At 36.5% G+C, this 19,141-nt stretch overlaps 1 protein-coding gene across 1 annotated transcript in view; it reads left to right on the top strand.

Annotated features, from left to right (window-relative positions):
* The window catches only part of CUNH8orf34 (chromosome unknown C8orf34 homolog), a 486,993-nt gene that overhangs the window by 352,586 nt on the left and 115,266 nt on the right, over positions 1 to 19,141 (top strand).

The following is a 19,141-nucleotide window of genomic DNA, read 5'->3' as shown; positions in this document are numbered from 1 at the left end:
CTCACATGATGAATGGGGTCAACAATTCCCTTCCACCTCTTCTATAAGGTCACTAAACTCATGTATGAGTGCTCTGCCCTCATGACATAATCACCTCATAAAGGCCCCATTTCTTGTTACTATCAAAGTAGAAACTAAATTTCAGCATATAAATTTTGGTAGGGGGACACATTCAGACCATAGCAACATGAAATGGTAACCCTCATTAGGAAATGAAGACTCAAAGAAGTATCAAAACCTAAATGCTTTTACATTAGCTTGAACAAAGAGAGGCAATTGTGAAAATATAACAACTATGTGGGGAGGCTAAAGAAAGATGAGTTAACTTAACAAGGCCTGTTTGTATAGAACTCTCTCAGTCTCAAATTCCCAGCCTTGATAAGAAGAATGCTACTTTCCTTCTGGTCTAGGGAGAACATCTTCCATATGAAAGTTTTAACTCCTGCTTTCAGGAAGAAAGGGGGCCAGGTCAGTGTATCCTTTTTGCACCTGCTGGTTTCTTTTAGGTACTTTTAGCTCAAATTAATCTTTATACTAAAGTGACATATTTTGGAGTAGCACATTCTGCTACCCTTCTCAATGTAGTTCAGGCATATTTTGTTTTATTGACTTTGCTTTATTGAGCTGTGAAGATACTGCATTGTTTGCAAATTGAAGGTTTGTGTCAGCCCTGCTTGGAGCAAGTCTGTCTGTGCCATTTTTCCAACAGCGTGTGCTCACTTCATTTCTCTGTGTTAGCATTTTTTAGTAATAAAGTATTTGAATTAAGATATGTACATTTTGGGGACATAATGCTATCACACACTTAATAGACTACAGTATAGTATAAACATAACTTTTATATGCACTGGAAAACAATACAATTTGTGTGACTACCTTTATTGTGATTTTCGTTTTGTGATGGTCTGGAACAGAACCCAAAATATCTACAAAATATTCCTATTAAACAAATGACTTCAAACTGATAAGTGAATTATTAAATATGTTTTTTCTAACTATATTTAAAGATAAAATTGTTTAGTTGTTTTTGTGGAGTTCAAAGCATTATGAATTTTCAAAAATACATTGATTTTAGTTATCACTGTGGTTCATGTTAGGGAAAACAATCCTTGTTCATAATTTTTACTGAATTTATTTAAAGTTCAAATTATATTTATGTTTGTCCTCCTAAGCATTAGCTTATCAAAAGAATATTTAGTTGAAAGATAAAGTTGAGTCCTCCTTTTCTTTTTAATGGTAAATGTGTGCCTTTTTCTTATCCTTCCTAAACCAACATCAATGTCAAATAACTGTGTATTTTCTGAGCATACTTGGTTTTAGCAAAAATAATGGTAATAATATTTTGGGTTATAAGTTTATGTTAAGAATTATGTGGGACAAAGCTGAGCAACTCGGAATAAAATGTGAGGAGAGACTCTTTCTGTGAGTGGAGATTCAGAGAACAACTGATGTGACAAATATTAAATATTTGAGAGGAGGGTTGTGTAGCAAAAAGGGCAAGAAACACTCATGTTTGGAATATGAGAAAGCCTAGGGTTGATCCAGGTTTGTTGAAATTAGATCAGAGGGTAGGATAAGCTGGCAGATGATGAGTGGACTGTCCGTCTGGAATGGTTGAATGGACGAAGAACAGAAGAGAAGGAACTACAAGGAGGCAGAGAAGATTTTCTTGGACACGTATACTGTCTGGTGTGAATGAATAGGAGATAGGTTCAGGAAGATTGCTGAGTACAAAAATTAAACATGAGAAATAACTAGACTGTGGTCTAGGGGAAAATTCATAATTTTTTCTTCAATAATAAGTTTTTTGTAACAATACAAAACCCTTGTATCACAAGACAGATTAATAGGAGAAAAACAGTCACAGTCGTTTATGAACATGTATATTTCATATGTACAAGGGAGACACCCAGGGAATGAGTAGTTCGCAAAGAAGTGGCTTTGAATTCCAGCTTATATAGTGTCTTCAACAAAGAATGGTACATTTATTAGAAAAGTTATAACAAAAAAAGACTTCAAGTTTATAAGGGAAAAAAACTTATGGAAAGGCAAATAAATGGCAGGTAAAGGCTCATTAGTAAAACTTGTTAATATAGATTGCTCTGCATCATCTCCAGAAAATAAGGATCTAAAGTCTTCAGTGTTACCTTTGTTCTCTCTAGTAGAAGGAAGGCAGGGTACCTTTTGTGTTTGTAAATCTGTGTTGCTTCTAGGCAAATAGAAGGAGGTCAGAGAGCTTTTCTGTATCTGCTGCTTCTTAACTGCCTTCAGTGTACAATCTTATATTTTGGGTGGCATATTCTGGTCCCCTACAGTGGGTTTTAGGGAGAAATTTTTACTTAGAATATAAAACTATCAGCATATGATTTAAAGATAAAGAGCTAACTAATTGAGCCAGACACCTAGAAAGAGATAAGGCAGAAACCTAAAGACTTTTTACCTAAAAACTTTAGGCCGGGCGCGGTGGCTCACGCTTGTAATCCCAGCACTTTGGAAGGCCGAGGCGGGCGGATCACGAGGTCAGGAGATCGAGACCACGGTGAAACCCCGTCTCTACTAAAAATACAAAAAATTAGCCGGGCGTGGTGGCAGGTGCCTGTAGTCCCAGCTACTCGGAGAGGCTGAGGCAGGAGAATGGCGTGAACCTGGGAGGCGGAGCTTGCAGTGAGCCGAGATTGCGCCACTGCACTCCAGCCTGGGCGACAGAGCGAGACTCCGTCTCAAAAAAAAAAAAAAACAACAACAACAAAAAAAACAAAAAAAAAACTTTACCTGAATAAATGAGCTAAATTTCTCCAAGTCAAAAAGAATAATGACATGGTTTGTGATTATTTCTTCATTTCTTGTAGTCTTAGATTTCCCCCAAATTTCTGAATTGTCCTTCCTAAATTTCTGATCAAGGAATCTTGCTCTCTATCTTAATAATTAAGTACTTGCTGTTTTGAAGACGCATGTCTGTAAAGGAAGGCTGTGGGTCTCAGCATTAAAAGTACTGTTGGTAATGACTTGGATGGGCATAGTGGAAAGTGACTAAGGGAGAATGCCTGGAAGACTTCTGTTGGTAGGGCCCAGTAGAAGTGATGCCATAGAAGGATTTACTAGCCCTAAAGTCAAAACACATGTATGTGGTTGCGTTCTGATTTTACTACTTACTAGGTATATAACTTGGGGACAATTTCTTAACCTTCCTTAATCTCAGCTTTTTAAAATCTGAAAATTGTTCTTGTGAAAAGTAAGTGAAATAGATTTGAAAGTTTGTTGTGCATGAGAGGAATATCAGGTAGAATAAAGGCAAGAGACTTTCCTGAAGTAGGAAAAGACAAGCAGTGTTTTGCACAGAGAATTTAATTATGCTGAAGACTAAAAATAAATGCATAGGTACTGGTTTGATACCCGAAACATATTTTCATACTGAATTGCTTTGTTTTGATAAATGACCCAATAAAATGACATTTCCATCTAACCAGTTGAGCCTGTGAAAACAAGTACAGCACAATGGTTAAGAATTTGAGTTTCAGCATCTAACAGTGACCCAGTTCTGCCACTTCCTAGCTTAGGGTCCTTGGACAGGTTGTTTAATCCTGCAGCGTCTGGTACAAAGTAAGCCCTGGATGTGTTGCAGCTCCCATCTGTTGTGGATGGCTTTTAATAATAAATTAAGAATGAGTTGCAAACAGGAAAGGGGTACCACAAAAAGGGTGGAGGAATATTGCAATGTGCCAGTTGCTACTTTCTTTTCAAATGAATAATCTTCCTCAATATAAGCAATATCCCCAAATACTTACTTATTTGCTACTTGGATGCTCCGAAAAATTTAACTTTTATAAGGCCCTTTCTCTAAGCACCTCTTATTAGGATTTTTGTGGAATGTTTTCTAAGGGCTATACTTTTAAAAATAGGAGGGGGATTGATCCAGGAAATTAATTATCCAGGAAAACAAGCTGCCTTCAAAAATCCTAGGAAAATGAAACAAATAGGCCTTAAGTGCATCTGGCTTCCCTATGCCCACCTTGGGAATATTTTTTTAAAAGTGTTTGACAGAATGACACACAATAAAAACACATTATTTAGTGATTTGGGAAATGATGACAATTTGGTTGAAAAAGAGTGTTTGCTTTATATGCTACTTCTACAGATAAAATAATCATAGAAATTGCTATGACAGAAAAGTCTAAGTTTCTCAGTTTTGTGTGTTTTTCTATAAATATCAAGAATATAAATTATGAAGTAAAAAAAAATACAATTTTTGAAAATGTCCTAATGTCTATTCTTGCTTAAAAACCTTTCTAACAATTTAACAGCAATAGCACTATTAGAGTTTATTTTGTTGTCACAATAAGAAAACATTGATTTAAATGCTTTTCCTATTTATTTTCTCATTTTTATTTCCCTATTGTCATAAATGAGATATATTATGTAATAAATAGGAACGAATAGTGAAAGCTTATATTTCACTTTTTTATCCACATCTGGAGGCTTCTTAGTTATTCATTTGTTTAACATTCTGGATCTCCCTGGTTCACTTTTTAGTAAAATTGGAAGTTCCATTACTTTTAATTACTTGCTATGGTAATTACCCTTATAATTTGATCACAGTGCCTAAATGGGGTACATAAGCCCTAGCAAACATAAGATTTTATTTATTTTATTTTTATTTATTTCTTCTATTACCTATATCTATAATTAGTGAACAGTTAATTAGCCTTACTAATATAAAAGAAATATTGTAGAATGAAACAAGACTGGAGATATTATTGCTATTAAAGAATACTAATTGTCATTAAGTTTTGATTTTTTCTCATAACATTTCAGGATAAGAACCAGGATTTTCAGAGTATGTATTTATTTTCAATCACAAAAATTAGTGTGAAATAGCTTTGATATCAATGCCATCATGAATTATGTTTCAGTAAGTCTGTATTTTCGGGGGAGATCATTGAAGCTTATCATCCATTAATAATTTTGTGCAGAATTTTAAATATAATCATCATTTTCTCATGTAAAATCAGAAATTCTTTAACATTGAAATCATGCCATATGCAAGTTAGAAAAATAGATAAAATCTGGGAAAGAATAACTTTTACTTGAAATATGAAATATGGTCATTCTGCAAAAAAGAAATAAAATTTAGAAATATTTAAGACTCCTTGGAAAACTTTCGTAGGCTATATTTGGTTACCAATGCAAAACATTTTAGTTTCCCGAAGCAGAAGGCAGAGAGAAAAATGTTTCACCATAAACAAATTTGTGATCATTTCAAGAGACCAACTGATGTGCACATCATAAAAAATAAATTCTAGAATAAGGTAGTTAAAATTTAACAAAGCAGTATTTATGCTCCCTGTAAGTCACTGAATGTATTTCTTCTTCTAGAATGTTATGCCAGAAGAGGAACCATCTTAATATCTTATGCCTGATTGACTTTCTAATTATGCAGACATTTGTATTCAGTGTTAGTCCTTCTTAAGAATTTTTAAAGCCTTATCAATAGATAAAATAAAGCCTTTATTTTTTCCATTGTAACCTCCTTCAGGATTCTACATACTTAACATTTTCTAAACCCACCTTTTTTCCAGATCCTCAACTCGCTTATTAACAAATTTCAGTATGATGTCCAAATACCAATAACGGAAGCAATTTAATATTGGGTTATTCAAAAAACGATTTACTATCCAAATTTATATTTATTTCGCAGGGTTATGTTAAACACAAAGTTAAACAAGCCAAGTTTCCTGCCATACAACAAACTTAATATCTAGAAAATATATTAAGCTCACAGGCAGGTAATGCTAAAGTAAGAATTACTCAATTAGCAACTGCTTATTCCCCCCCTTTTTTTTTTTGAGATGGAGCTTCTCTCTTGTTGCCCAAGCTGGAGTGCAATGGCATGATCTCAACTCACTGCAACCTCTGCCTCCCGGGTTCAACCGATTCTCCTGCCTCAACCACCCGAGTAGCTGGGATTACAGGAACCCGCCATTACGCCCAGCTAATTTTTTGTATTTTTAGTGGAGACAGGGTTTCACCTTCTTGGCCAGGCTGGTCTTGAACTTCCGACCTCAAGTGATCCACCCGCCTTTGCATCCCAAAGTGCTGGGATTACAGGCATGGGCCACCCCACCCAGCCTGTTTATTCCTTTTTATAAGTATATCAGTGCTACATGAAAACACAGGGGAAAAGGAGAACAAATTAACTTTGTATGCTCACATTTCCGACATTCTACTCTGGGCTACTGAAATACAGAGAGTGTTACATAGAACCATGCATTTGGAAAACAGGTGCAGATTTCGTGGTGATATTGTTGCTCTGTATTCTGAAATCAGAATTATCACGCCTTTAACACACCCAATCTGATCTGATCTTGGATGCTAAGCAAGGTTGAGCCTGTTTAGTACTTGGATGGAAGAATTATCATATGTCTCATGAGCTTGGGAGAGACACTTTGCACTGAATCCAGTGTAATTTCCTTTGTATTTTTTTCTGTCATCTATATAATCTGTCTATCTATCTGTCTATCATCTATCCATCCACCTATTCATTCATTAATCTATCATGTGTGTTGATTGTTTTCCAAAAGTAAAATAAAAATATATGTTGTTTTGCTGCTGCTCTTTCAGTTAATTTGTTGTGACTTATCTGGCACATCAATAAATATTTACCTGCATTGTCTTTCTCATTGTTTAAGACACTATTATAGGCTGGGCCTGTTGGCTCACACCTGTATTCCCAGCTACCAAAAGGCTGAGGTTGGGGGATCACCTGATCCCAAGAGGTCAAGACTTCAATGAGCGGTGATCGCGCGACTATACTTGAGCCTGCGTGACAGTGAGATCTTGTCTCAAGGGGAGAAAAAAAAAGACACTAATATGTATATATAATTTATAATATGTCATATATAGTAAAATATATAATAAATATGTAATAAAATACTGTTCATATAATAAATATGAACAGTAAAGCACTGGTAATGAAAAATAGAGCTGTATATATCACACAATCAAAACACATAATAGATTAATCTATATTATATGTAGATTATATAGATAGATTATATATTATATATAGAAATTATATATAGATCGATTATATATATATATAGTCCCTATTTTTTATTACCAGTCCTTTACTGTTCATATTTAGTTTGTTCCTTAAACAACACAGTACTGAGCGTTTTTCTGACACTGCTAAATTTTGTACTTCAGATAAATTCCTCAAAAGGAATTGATGATTCAGAAGAGATATAAAATCTAATGAATCAATATCTATTTACATATAAGTTTATATCTACACTGATAGCCAAATTACGCTTTTAACATGTGGTACATATTGTCTTCCATCACCATTTCACAAGCACTCATCTGTCCCCAAATCATGTTTTTAAATCTTTACCAAGCTGCTACATACAAAAGTTCTACATCATTTACTTTTTCTCAAAATTTTCTTAGCTGTAATTGCTTTGCTTCACTTTTTACTAAAATTAGTTATAATTTCCTTTAGCTATAATTGATTTGCTTTATATAATTAAGTGCTATATAATTTAGCTAATAGAAATCCATTACAATTAACGACCTCACTGCTATTTAATCCCTTTTCCCCTCTAATTTTGACTTTCCTAATATTAATATTAATTATGGCTAAGCTTTACTTTGCATTGTCTTTTGTTTCAACTCTACTCCTATGACAGATTAATTACTTTGCATTTTCGTGTGTATTTTTCTCCATCCTTTAACTTTTAACTTTTTTTTATAACTCTGTGCTAGATACCTCTTTTAGTCACTATATGGTAGATTTTTGTCCCACACTGCATATTAAATAAACAAATGACCTAACTTATTTTATATCGGGTATATTTTGTAAATTGCTAGTCATTTTTGGTACTTTAATATTTCTTGATATTTCCTTTTATTTGATGTATTTCTTCTCTTATAATTTGTAAGCTATATAGCTTATTTTCACAGATAGTTATTGTTAAGCTATTGAGAATATATTTAAGTTTACATTTATTGAATTATCGGAAGCAGTATCTCTTACTTCTGTAAGATATAGGAATTGGTGTACCTAGATTCCTCGCAGCTTCTTCCCATTACTTTCAGGATTTTTGCAGTTTAGTATTGCTAAATGACTATTGCATTTTTTTCCCCTCATGTGTCTTCTCTGCCTAGAATCTTAGTGTGAGCATTCTGATCTTTAACCATAGTTGTTAGAATGATAGACTTAGTCTAAGAATGATAGACTTAGTCTTACTTCTATTACTCAAATGACCTCAATACTTGCTAGTCATCCCTAATGTTATGCTTGCTTATGAATGAGTTTTGCATTTTGATTCTTTCTCTTTGGACCACCACAGGGAAGGTTTTAGTAAGGGCAGATGGAGGATGTAGAATTTTGAACTAATTTTCTGAGTACAGTATTGGAGCTACTGATTTCCTGATTCTTGGCCGAGTGAGTGCCTCCTAGTGAAGCAGTCCCCAGCCCATGGACTGCTCTTACTGCTCCAGATTAGGGGGACTTTCCTCCAATTCAGCAAAGTGATCCCTGCATGGCATGATCCTAAACCTTTACAGAGAAATAAGTTATAAAATTCCCCCTCGGGGGAGCCTTTCTGTTTGTTGGGGTTGCACGACAGCTCACTTTCCTTAGGCTGCAACCTCAGGACACAGTTGTTTTAGAACTCTACGGGAATCTCAGATTTCTCCTGTCTTCTATCCCCCATCCTTCCTAGTTAGAAAGAACTCAGTGGGGTTTTCCGGAGTTCCTTTATTTACTCTCCAAAACAACGTACAACTTTCTAAAGAAGGTTGCTATGAGGCTACCCCTGATTCATTTCTTCTTGCTGGTTCCATGTCTAGTAGCAATTGCTCAATGTTTGTGATACTGTATATCACTGGTGACATCCCAATTGCCATTTGTGGACAGATAGAACCCTACTAAAATGTCGTCTTTCTCTGGTACAAAGTAATATTACTTTGGAATGTTCAGTATACTTGAACATTTCAGTATACCTTCTAATTTTACTAGTTATCACAATTTATTTTTAAGTATTCTAAATCTTATCAAAAAGAAAAAGCAAAGAAGGGAACTTAAACTGTCTTACCAAGGCAGCAACACCTACTGTCACTTTCAATGTTATAGCATAGAAAAGCCTGGAAGTGCTGAGTTTGCTTTTAGCCACCAGACAGAAGGAGAGAGACTGGCTACATACAAAAGAAGTCAGCTATCTAACAGAAGCTTCCAAGGAATATACAGAAGAGGGGCTGGTTTTTCACCACGTACATATGTGAGGCAGCCTTCAGTTTCAGTACCATAAAGGGATCTATGATTAAAAGAAGAAATAAGGTTTTGGTGATTTTTCAAAAGGATGTTTTAGCTTCCCACACAATCCCATTTTTCAACCTGCTAGAAATCAGTGCTTTAAAAAGATTCCTTACAGCTGCTGAACTTGATGTCTGCTGACCAAGCAATTCTCTGTTAGGCTAAGTATGCAGGATCCTGGGCTCAAGTGGAGTCACACTCAGATTCTGAGCCTCATATTTGGGAAGAAAATTTAGTGTTCAGCAAAAATTCAATACCCAGCAAGTTAGAGAAAGAAAAACACCAACAGTCCCTGGTAGAGTCTTCCCCGTTTTTGAAATTCTGGGCATGTTGCAATACAACTACCACAATGAGGATGGATGGGAAGGGAAAGGCCTCCTTCCATAGCTATAAAGCTGTAAAGATGAGGCACTACAGAAGGCGATATACCCTGTCGGCAATATCAGCATCATCTGGAAACTTACTAGAAACACATATTCTTGGGCTCTACTTCGGACCTTCTGAATCAGAAAGTCTATGATGGAGCCCAGCAATCTGTGTTCTAGAAGTCCTGTTGGAGATTTCAAGGTGCCCTAAAATTTGAGAACCACCAAGAGTCCACAGAGGCCTTAACTGCCTATGTCCATTTAGATTGATTTTTTTAAAGGTTGATTCTAGGAATAAAGGCAGGCTGAAAGCACACTCACACTTCACCAGATCCTTTTATAGACATGAAACCGTGTTAAAAATGAACATGAACAATTGTTCCGAAGGAAGTGTGCTGATTCCAATGCCCAGGGCTGCCTCTAGCTCAGATATTCCGTGTTTGGCTGCTTTCTCCTGGAGTTTCCTTAGCTCCAGAGCACACTGGCCATTTGAACATAATCCTTTCTTTTGGCTGCCTCAGGTTTCAGGGAGATTGGAATGTCCCCAGGGTTGTCTTTTGTGCACATAATAATCTGGCCAAGGTATGTGAGTCAGAGGCCCACATTCTGGTCATATCTGCCTGGAAAATCTGGTTTTGTCGTGAATCAATCCTGCTCCAGACTTCATCTTCTCTACCTTATTTAGTGTTGACATTTTTACATTTGAGTTGAGGTAAAGCAGAAGAGACCAAACAAAAAACATATGTATTCTCCAAGTGTTCTTTCTGTAGATTTGTTTTTAAAATTCTTAAGCCTCTGCCAGAAAAGTAATTAGCAGTCCAGATAAGAGAGCACCTATGCCAACTACATGTCTGCCACCATGCATATATAAAAGGAACTATATATTTGATTAGAAAGTTACAGATAGTTTGTAGGCCTGTATCTCACTTTCAGGAGATAGGAAGTTAAAAGGAAAATTTAACAGGAAAGAGGATGGTTTCTATCTCTATGTCACCATTAATCATTATACTTTAGAGGTAAATATTCAGAGGTTCTTGTGAATGAGAGAGAATTGAAGAAGCAGAATGTAAGTGCAGTCCTCTGCTATTCTACTTCATTCTACTATCATCTTCATGCATTGCTACTTATCCTCCTGTGTGACATCAATAGCGAGAATCAAGCCACAGCATGAGCGCCTAAAGACAAATGCCAAAAACCCAAAAACAAACAAACAAACTAGAAAAGAATATACTAAAATAAGAAAGGAAATCTAGGTAGTGTTGGAAATTTTTCTTGGAAAAGAAGATTTGGGGAGGTAGAGCTGTGTCTGGATGCAGGGATATCGGGGAGGGATCTGAGAGATGGTGTGAAAGGGCCAGAATCAAGGTAAGCAGGTTGCTCACCAAGGTGTCAAGTTGGAATGATCAAGGATCAAAGCGAAGAGCGAGATAGAGTTAAATGGGTTCGGAAAAGGGAATGGGAGGAAGAACATGCTGAAGAACTGGGACTTGGGGAGGATGGAGGCAAGGTTTTGTAGGGCAGCAGTGACTTTTTTCAGGGTAAAAAGGAACCATTCAAATGCTGAGGGAATTCAGATAGATAGCATTTGAATTCGACAGTTATTCTGGGGACACAAGTGTAAATTAATATGCAAGGTCCTGATGTTGTAGACAGTATCAGACCTTGGTGTCTGGCTTCAGGAAGCCTGCGAAGTAATTGGGGAGATCATGCAAATGCAAGTGGTCTCATGCCAAATTACAGGCTCAGGGCTTGAGGCAGAGCATTGCCTTTGAAAGTCCCCCATAAATTTTTGATGTTGGTGACAGTTTTGACTTTTTTAAGACTTCAAAATTGAGTGAGTGACAATAAGTTTTTAGAATTTCCCTCAAAAAAATAACCTGGAGAAACATACTGGAATTCTAAAAATGGAAATTTAACAGTTTGAAAGAGACTTAGAAGTAACTTGATGAATGTTGTTATGAAAGAGGCTTTGTGAATTAAAAGCAGACTTTGGATGAGAAAGACAGGTTAATTTTCTAACCCTTTGAAGCAAATGGCTCAAAATCTCTTAAAAGCAAAACTGTTTAATGTGGTTCCCCGATCTAATTGACATTTATCAGGATCTACTATTTATTTTGCAGTGAAATATAATATCATAATATTCTAAGTAGCTGAATTAAATAGTAGTATATCATATTCTAAAGTTCTTTGTAGAAATTTTGGAATCCAGGGAAAGCAAAACTCTCCCCACCACTTCAAACAGCCTGTTCGATATCTTCACACAGATTTCCACCTACCTCTCTACGCCTCTACTTACCTGTCTAGAATGCATTTTATTTATTTATTTATTTTTAGCTTAAAGAGATCTCAATTATCTTCATTGCGATTCTAGAATCAGATAATACTCTATTCCATAAAGTAAAATAAATGTTCCTTGAAATGCATTTTAAACTGACCATATCCCAAACAAAATTCCACTTAATCCCTGCCAAATTTCTCTGTTTTCCTTATTTTGCTAAATGACAACAGGATTAGTTCTGTTGCTCAGGTCAGAAATATTTACATTTTTTTTTCCCGCTCTTTCACCCCTGAAGTCTAATTAAGCCAGTCCACTTCTGAGCACCTCCAGCCCTGCACCTTTTGTTGACCACACTCATCTTTCACTACGATTGGTGCAAGAGCCTCCTAAAGTGTCTCCTGGCTCCTATGCTTGCTCCTGCAGTCTATCATCAATACAGCAGGTTAAAGCAAAAGTCCCATCATGTCATTTCCATGTTTCAAAACTCTCCAGTGGCTTCCCATTGTCATCAGAAGACTAGATTATTCATCACCAAATGTTGCAGCCACCACTCTGATGGCCTATTCTCCCATTCCTCCCCTCATTCAAGCCATTCCGGTCATCGGCCTCCATATATATTTCTTTGCTATTCCCACTTCCCGTAATGCTCTTTCCCAGAAGTCTGAGTCACTTAATCCCTCACTTCTTCAACTTTAGGCTCACAGATCACCTTCAAGGAAGGCCTTCCCCAGACACACATTATGAAGTTGTACACTGCCCCTCCCCCAGGCCCTCCTTATATGCCTTCTGTGCTTTGCATTTCCTTCCTTTAATTTTAACTAGATTTCTTATCAACATCTGATTCTGTATATTTTACTTGTTTGTTCATCATCTCCAGTGGGCATAATGTAATCTCTATGAGAATGGAAGCTGGCCAGCTTTACCTATTACTGTCTCCCTAGCCCCTGAAACAGCTCCAGCCACCATGGGCACTCTCCATAGACACTCCTTGCTCCATGCTTCTGCTCTTCTCTTGCTGGATTATTGCAAAATCTCCCCAAATACCCTCCTAGATTTCACCAACCCAAAGATGAATATTATGTTTTTAGTACTGCATTTACCATATGAGGCATATAAATGAAAACTTTAAAGCTTCCTGCTACATGAAGTTTAGTTCCTCTTGTTTGGTTTGCAAGATTGCATCTGAATTTATCTTACCTATCTAGATATATTGTTCATTACTTGCAATGTATCAATTTATATTCAATTCAAAAAAACATTTGATAAATGTCTACTCTTTAGTTAGATACTGTTTTCTTCCAGAAAGTATTCAGGAAAGATTAAAAATATTTTATATATGTGTATGAGTGTGTGTGCTTCTCCATGATAATACACAGAAGGATGACGGCTCATGAACCTGAAATCTGAATGCCATTCCAGTCCAACATGAAAAAATTGTTAATTTGCTTATTTAAATCTTCTCTCATCCATTACGAGGTTCAACTGAATGGACATTCGACATCAGGGAATTTTTTTAAGGGAATTATAGCACCTTATTGGGTGTTTTGGTTTTTTAAAGTATAAAAAAAAATAGCACAAATCGCCATCCATTCTCTTACTGTTTATATTATTTAAAACTCCCTCTCATTATGGATTCAGCTGTTGTGAGTGTGTTTTTATTGATCCTTTTAGCCCAGTAATTGGCTGCTACTTGGTCCTATTTTTCAGTCTCCTTGCTTTTTCTTACAGAGTGAAACATCAGGATCAGTTGGATCTCATAACATCACCAAGCAAGCAAAATTGTAACTACCGCTATCACAACCAATTCCCTTAATGAACTCTGACCTCTTTTCTCTTGACTAGTCCATCTTCCTTAGGTCTATTTCGTAAGAGCCAGAGACTTTTCAGCAACACTTATTTAATAAATATTTATTGATCACGCACATGTACTAGGTACTATCATAGGCTCTGTGATAGGTACAATAATCTCTGTGGATACAAACTTTCATTGCCTCATTCACTGTTAAGATTAAGTCAATAGAAGGTGATTAATGACACAAACCTTGGAATAGAATTTACTAATATTTATAACAGCATTTCCTCTAGCACGATCTCACTGGCCAGTATAAAATCAAATCTCAAGTCAGTTATTTTAAATTCAATCACATTTACTATCTTTATCAGCCCCACTTGTATCCCACTTCAAATACTCTCTGCTCACCTCTTCTTGACAACTATTTCTTCCCATGCTTCAAGCTAGGACAAGCAACTTTGTACAAATGCAAAGTTCAGCATTTTGCCTCATCCAGGTTTCTTTCAGATCTTATTTCCTGCCCCAGGATGGCCAATGGGAATCATTCAATACGAATGTATGTGCAACTCAAATGCTCAGGGATTTTAGTGCCCAAGGCCCACCCTTGACCAGGAGCCTATGAATAAATGCTTTGTTCTTTCATCCTTCAAGTGGACACACCTCATTAGGCTCCTCAAAAATTCTTGTGGGGTTGAGCAACAGCCACCTGTCCAGGACTGGCTCAATGACTCATGCTGTGTTGCCTTTCCTCCTTTCATGTTTTACACTCATGTCCCTCACTCCTGCCTCCCAGGTCAAACAATCACTCACACATAAGCCTCTGCCTCACATCCTGCATTAGGGAGAACCAAACTAAGAGCTACTTAACCTTAAATATATGCAGCATGATTTTTACCACTTTTCAAGGGAATATAATTATAAGTATACTATAATATTCTATACAAAATCCGCAATATACGGCTGGGCCACATTTTCTTTTCTTTATCTCCAAGATGAAATAATCACTAAGAAGTACCTTAAGAAATCTCTTTTAGAGATTACAACGTACCAAGCTCTGTCTAGGCTAGACTTTAATTACATAAAAATAGGAAAAACAAAATCCTTTCCTTTAAGACACTTGCAGTGTTTTGGCAAACACAGACATCTACATAAATAATTCAATCACAGTTGAAGTAAGACCTATGGTAAAGATTTGCACAGGTGCTAAGACTTTTGGAAGAAAACCTTTAGAAAAGAGGAGAATCTAGAAGGAAAAGCTAGAAATAAGCCAAATAGTAAAATGCAGAGGGATGGCGTGGTGGGGAGGGGTAGATATATTCTGCCAGAGGTAATAGTATAATGACACAGAGGCTTAATAACAAAATACCTGAAAAAAGTAAAAGCGGTTTGGAGTTTATGGAGTATAAAATCCATGGTGGAGGATCCAAGAAGATGAATTTGCAGACACAGGTAGGGATTATGCAATATAGAGACTCAAATGACTTACGAAGGAAGCTGTAACTCATCTTGTAGGTAATGAGAAGCCAATAAAAATGGTAGTTCTAAAATCCTTGTGAGTCAAAGATTATTTTGAGAAGCTGGCTAAAATTACTGTCTCTCTCTCCAGAAAAGATCACATCCACCCACAACTCTTCATTCCACTCACTGTGAATTATTGTGATTATATACTCATGTTAAGACTGCTTGCTCACAAATCCAGCCATATTATTCTCATACTTTATTTTAGAGCAAGAGGTCTTGACATTATACTCATAAAATACTGAGAGCAACATGAGTATACTTATGTCTTAACATGAGTATAATGTTAACATGAATATAATGTTAAGACCTCTTGCTCTAAAATATTTGAAGTGTGAGAAAAATATGGCTAGATTTGTGTTTTGAACATTCTGATAGCCTTATGGAAAAGGGGTTTCTAAGTATGGCTGTCTGTAAGGAAACTACACAATAAACCAGGCAAATCAAGATGAGAAGTCACACTATGGTGGTACCATGAAGAAGTGATGGATTCGAGACATTTCTTTAAGAAGTAGATTCAGCAAGACAGATTGGTTAGCCATGTGCAATGAGAGGCAGAGTGATTCAGAAGATGAGTTTGCTTTTGGACATGTTGCCTTTGAGGTGCTTATCTTGCATACAAGTAATATGTCTTCTAAGAATTTGGGTATGCCAATCTTGAGCTGATGGTTTAAGATAAAGATTTAAAATATCTCAACCTATATGAACTTAATAAAACTATCAAAGTGGATGAGATGATTCAGGGGGAGATGATTAGAATGGGAAAAGGAGGGCCTTGGATAGAGCTGAGGGAAAATATAATATTTATGGGTTTACAAAGAGAGAAAGCCTTTAAAAGAGACTGAGAAATGGTAGTCAGATACACAGGAGAGAGAAGGGCCACAGAAGAAAAGCAATGACAGCCTTAAGAACAAATAGATATTAACATAAGGTCAAATAAAGACAAGGGCTGCAAATTTCCCATTGTGCAAGGCAATTAGGAGGTCAGGCAGTCAGCATAAGCTGTTTTCTCAGGGGTAGAGGCACAAACCAAATTAAAACAGGTTGAGGAGTGAATAAAAACTGGACGTAAAGGCATTGAATGAAGAATATGGGAGTTTGGCTCAAAGAAGATTGAACATGAGAAGGAAACAGCTAGTTTCTTTATATAATTAAGGGAGGTATTTTATTTTTATGGGTTTTTTTTTTTTTTAAGACTGAAAGAGAAGTGAGCTTGTTCATATGCTCTGGGAAATGATAGTGGGAAAAAAAAACAGAAAAAATACTGGTGGTGGGGTGATAGTGGATAAAATAGGTGGATGAGACATTGAGATCCAAATCTTTCCAGCATAATGGATAGTCTCAGCCTTACACAGGAGACAGGGCCTCTTGCACTCTGTGCATTGGAAAGGTAGTGAACACAGATCAGGGTGAAGATAATTCTGGAGGTGGTGTGTGAGGGCAAGATGAGGTCTGTATTCCTGTTACATAACTGTTCTGGGTGACGCAGAGGAGAGCTGATGGTGAGATTTTTGAAAATACTTTGAAAGGAATGGAAAAAAGAAAGACAATCAAGAAGTTCAAGTTTAAAGTTAGAGACCACTGATATATAGTCACCAATACTAGAATGATGATTTTCTCGATTATTGTTCAGTGGCACATGTGCAGGAAAATGGTGGGTTAATATAGGCTTGGAGTCTGCCTTTGCAGGAGTGACAGAGGACAGGGGTGCAGAGGAGCTGAGACAATGAGTCCCAACTGAGCAGGGAAGGCAAGGAAGCAGGAGGGGACACTTCCTGATACCCAGGAGAAAGAAGAGGGAAATGGAGGTTTGTTCATATTTGGTTGCATAGAAAGTGTTAAGGAGAGTGATGCTGTGAAAGAGCCTGAAGGAGGTGAATTTGTTTTCGGAGACCATAACACTGGACTTACAGATTTCTGCCATGAAGCAATTCCAAGTTGTCTGTTCTTGGGTTAAGGAAGGTGAAGTGGAAGGGAAGATCTCTAAATGTGAGGAGGTCAAGGGACTTTAAGATTAGCAGGTGGATACACATGAATATCAAAATCACTCAATATAATAATAACACTTGAGTTGAAGAAGAAAATTCTGAGCCTGACCCAAGTTGTTGGAGGCAGAGAGAAGAAAGTCATATATAATCCTGTGCTATCTCGGTTGGTGGGTCAGGCAGCCTCCGTGGGAGAGGAGGTACTGGAAGAGTCTTAGAGAAAAGGGATGTGATATTCTCAGGGGAGACTTTCCAATATGAAAAGGAAGAGCAGCCAACATTCTGTTTAGGGGCTGAAAATATAAGGGAGTTTGTTTAATATGGAAAAGGAGTTTTAGAAAGCAAAGCAAAAAGTTTTGGGAGTATGAGTAAAACTCTTATGGTAAAAAAACAAAAAACAATTTAACTTTTATTTAGACTGTATTTCCCGGACTTGCCCACACACCCCTTGTTTGCACAGCGCCCATTAACCTCTTACAGAAGTGGTGCTGTGTGGATTACAGCTTGGGAAACATTGGCAGAACACTCAAGGATGGCAGGGCTGTGAAGCATTCCGCAATGGAATTGGTGCCAAGTCACAGTAAACTCAGCTCTTAAGGTATCTGGAGGGCACTGTGTGGACAAGGATGAGCCAGCTGCAAGGCCACCCAATTTGTTGAGTTTTTATCCATAGCCATTGGTCTCTTCAACTAAGCTATATTAAAGCCTATCAGGAACAGTTACAATTTCTTTGCATCTCTATGACATTTGGCTTATGCTTGAGCATGTTAATAAGTGCTAAATAAATATTTTGTTTTATTGATGCATACAACAAGCAAACAAAAATTACAGCACTGTTTTTAGATCTTGCTTCTTTCTGTCTTTGTAAGAGATTTATTTTCTTTTCAGGATTAAAAAAAAATTTACTTTTTTTTAGAGACAGGGGCTCACTCTGTCACCCCAGTTGGAGTTCAGTGGTGTGATCATGGCTCACTGCAGACTCGAACTCCTGGCCTCAAGTGATCCACCTGCCTTAGCCTCCAAGAATGCTGAGATTACAGGAATGAGCCACCACACTTGGCCTAGGGTTTTAACTTAATGTTAAATATCCCAGTGTGTTGGAGCTCATTGTGAATTTTCAATAATAATTTTTACTTATACCTTTTAATATTAAATGCACCTGTGTACCTTCTCTCTTTGATATGATTTTGATAGAATGGTCCTGGACAAAGAGAGCTCAAAACAGAATATTTGATATTGCTAAATATTAAAGTCGATTATCCAAAGTGAATACAATAAAAAGGAAGTAGCAGAGAATATTTGAAAAATATGTAGCTAATTTATTTATTTAAAAGTAGTCTTTTTCCAAAGAAAGTTTTTAAAAAATTAATTAAAAGTACAAAACCATACAAAGCTTAGCAAAAAATGTTACAACTTTCAGGAAATTCTCCTTGAGAATTCTTTAATTTTCTTATACAATACAGTAAATGTGATTTCATATACAGAAGGTAATGTAAGTATAAATGTATAATAGAGGGATGTGCAGAATTTAATATAAAAATTACAGTGCACATATAATTTACATTGTAATTGCACAAAGATCAAGAGATATGCATATATGCTTGAATTTGTAAAAGTCGAAAAGCAAATTATATGAGATTCTGCTGTGGTATATAAAAGCAAAGATATAAAATGGCTGAGAATTATAACATTTATAAAAATTACAACTTATATAACAGTGTAACATTTGAACCCAGTATAGTTATAAATCATGCCTGTATTTATTGTTTTCTCCTGAGGAAGGCTCAGTGTCTATGAGAAGTCTGGGCAGTCACACATTAGGAATCTTTACCTCCACTGCTGAGACATATCTTGACCCATAGGCCTTGAAGCTTAGGTTGGTTGATTTGG

The sequence above is a fragment of the Hylobates moloch genome, unplaced genomic scaffold (genome assembly GCF_009828535.3).
Source record: "Hylobates moloch isolate HMO894 unplaced genomic scaffold, HMol_V3 SCAFFOLD_9, whole genome shotgun sequence".
NCBI lineage: Eukaryota > Metazoa > Chordata > Mammalia > Primates > Hylobatidae > Hylobates > Hylobates moloch.
Note: the sequence above shows the minus strand (reverse complement) of the source record. Positions and strands in the feature narration are given on the sequence as shown.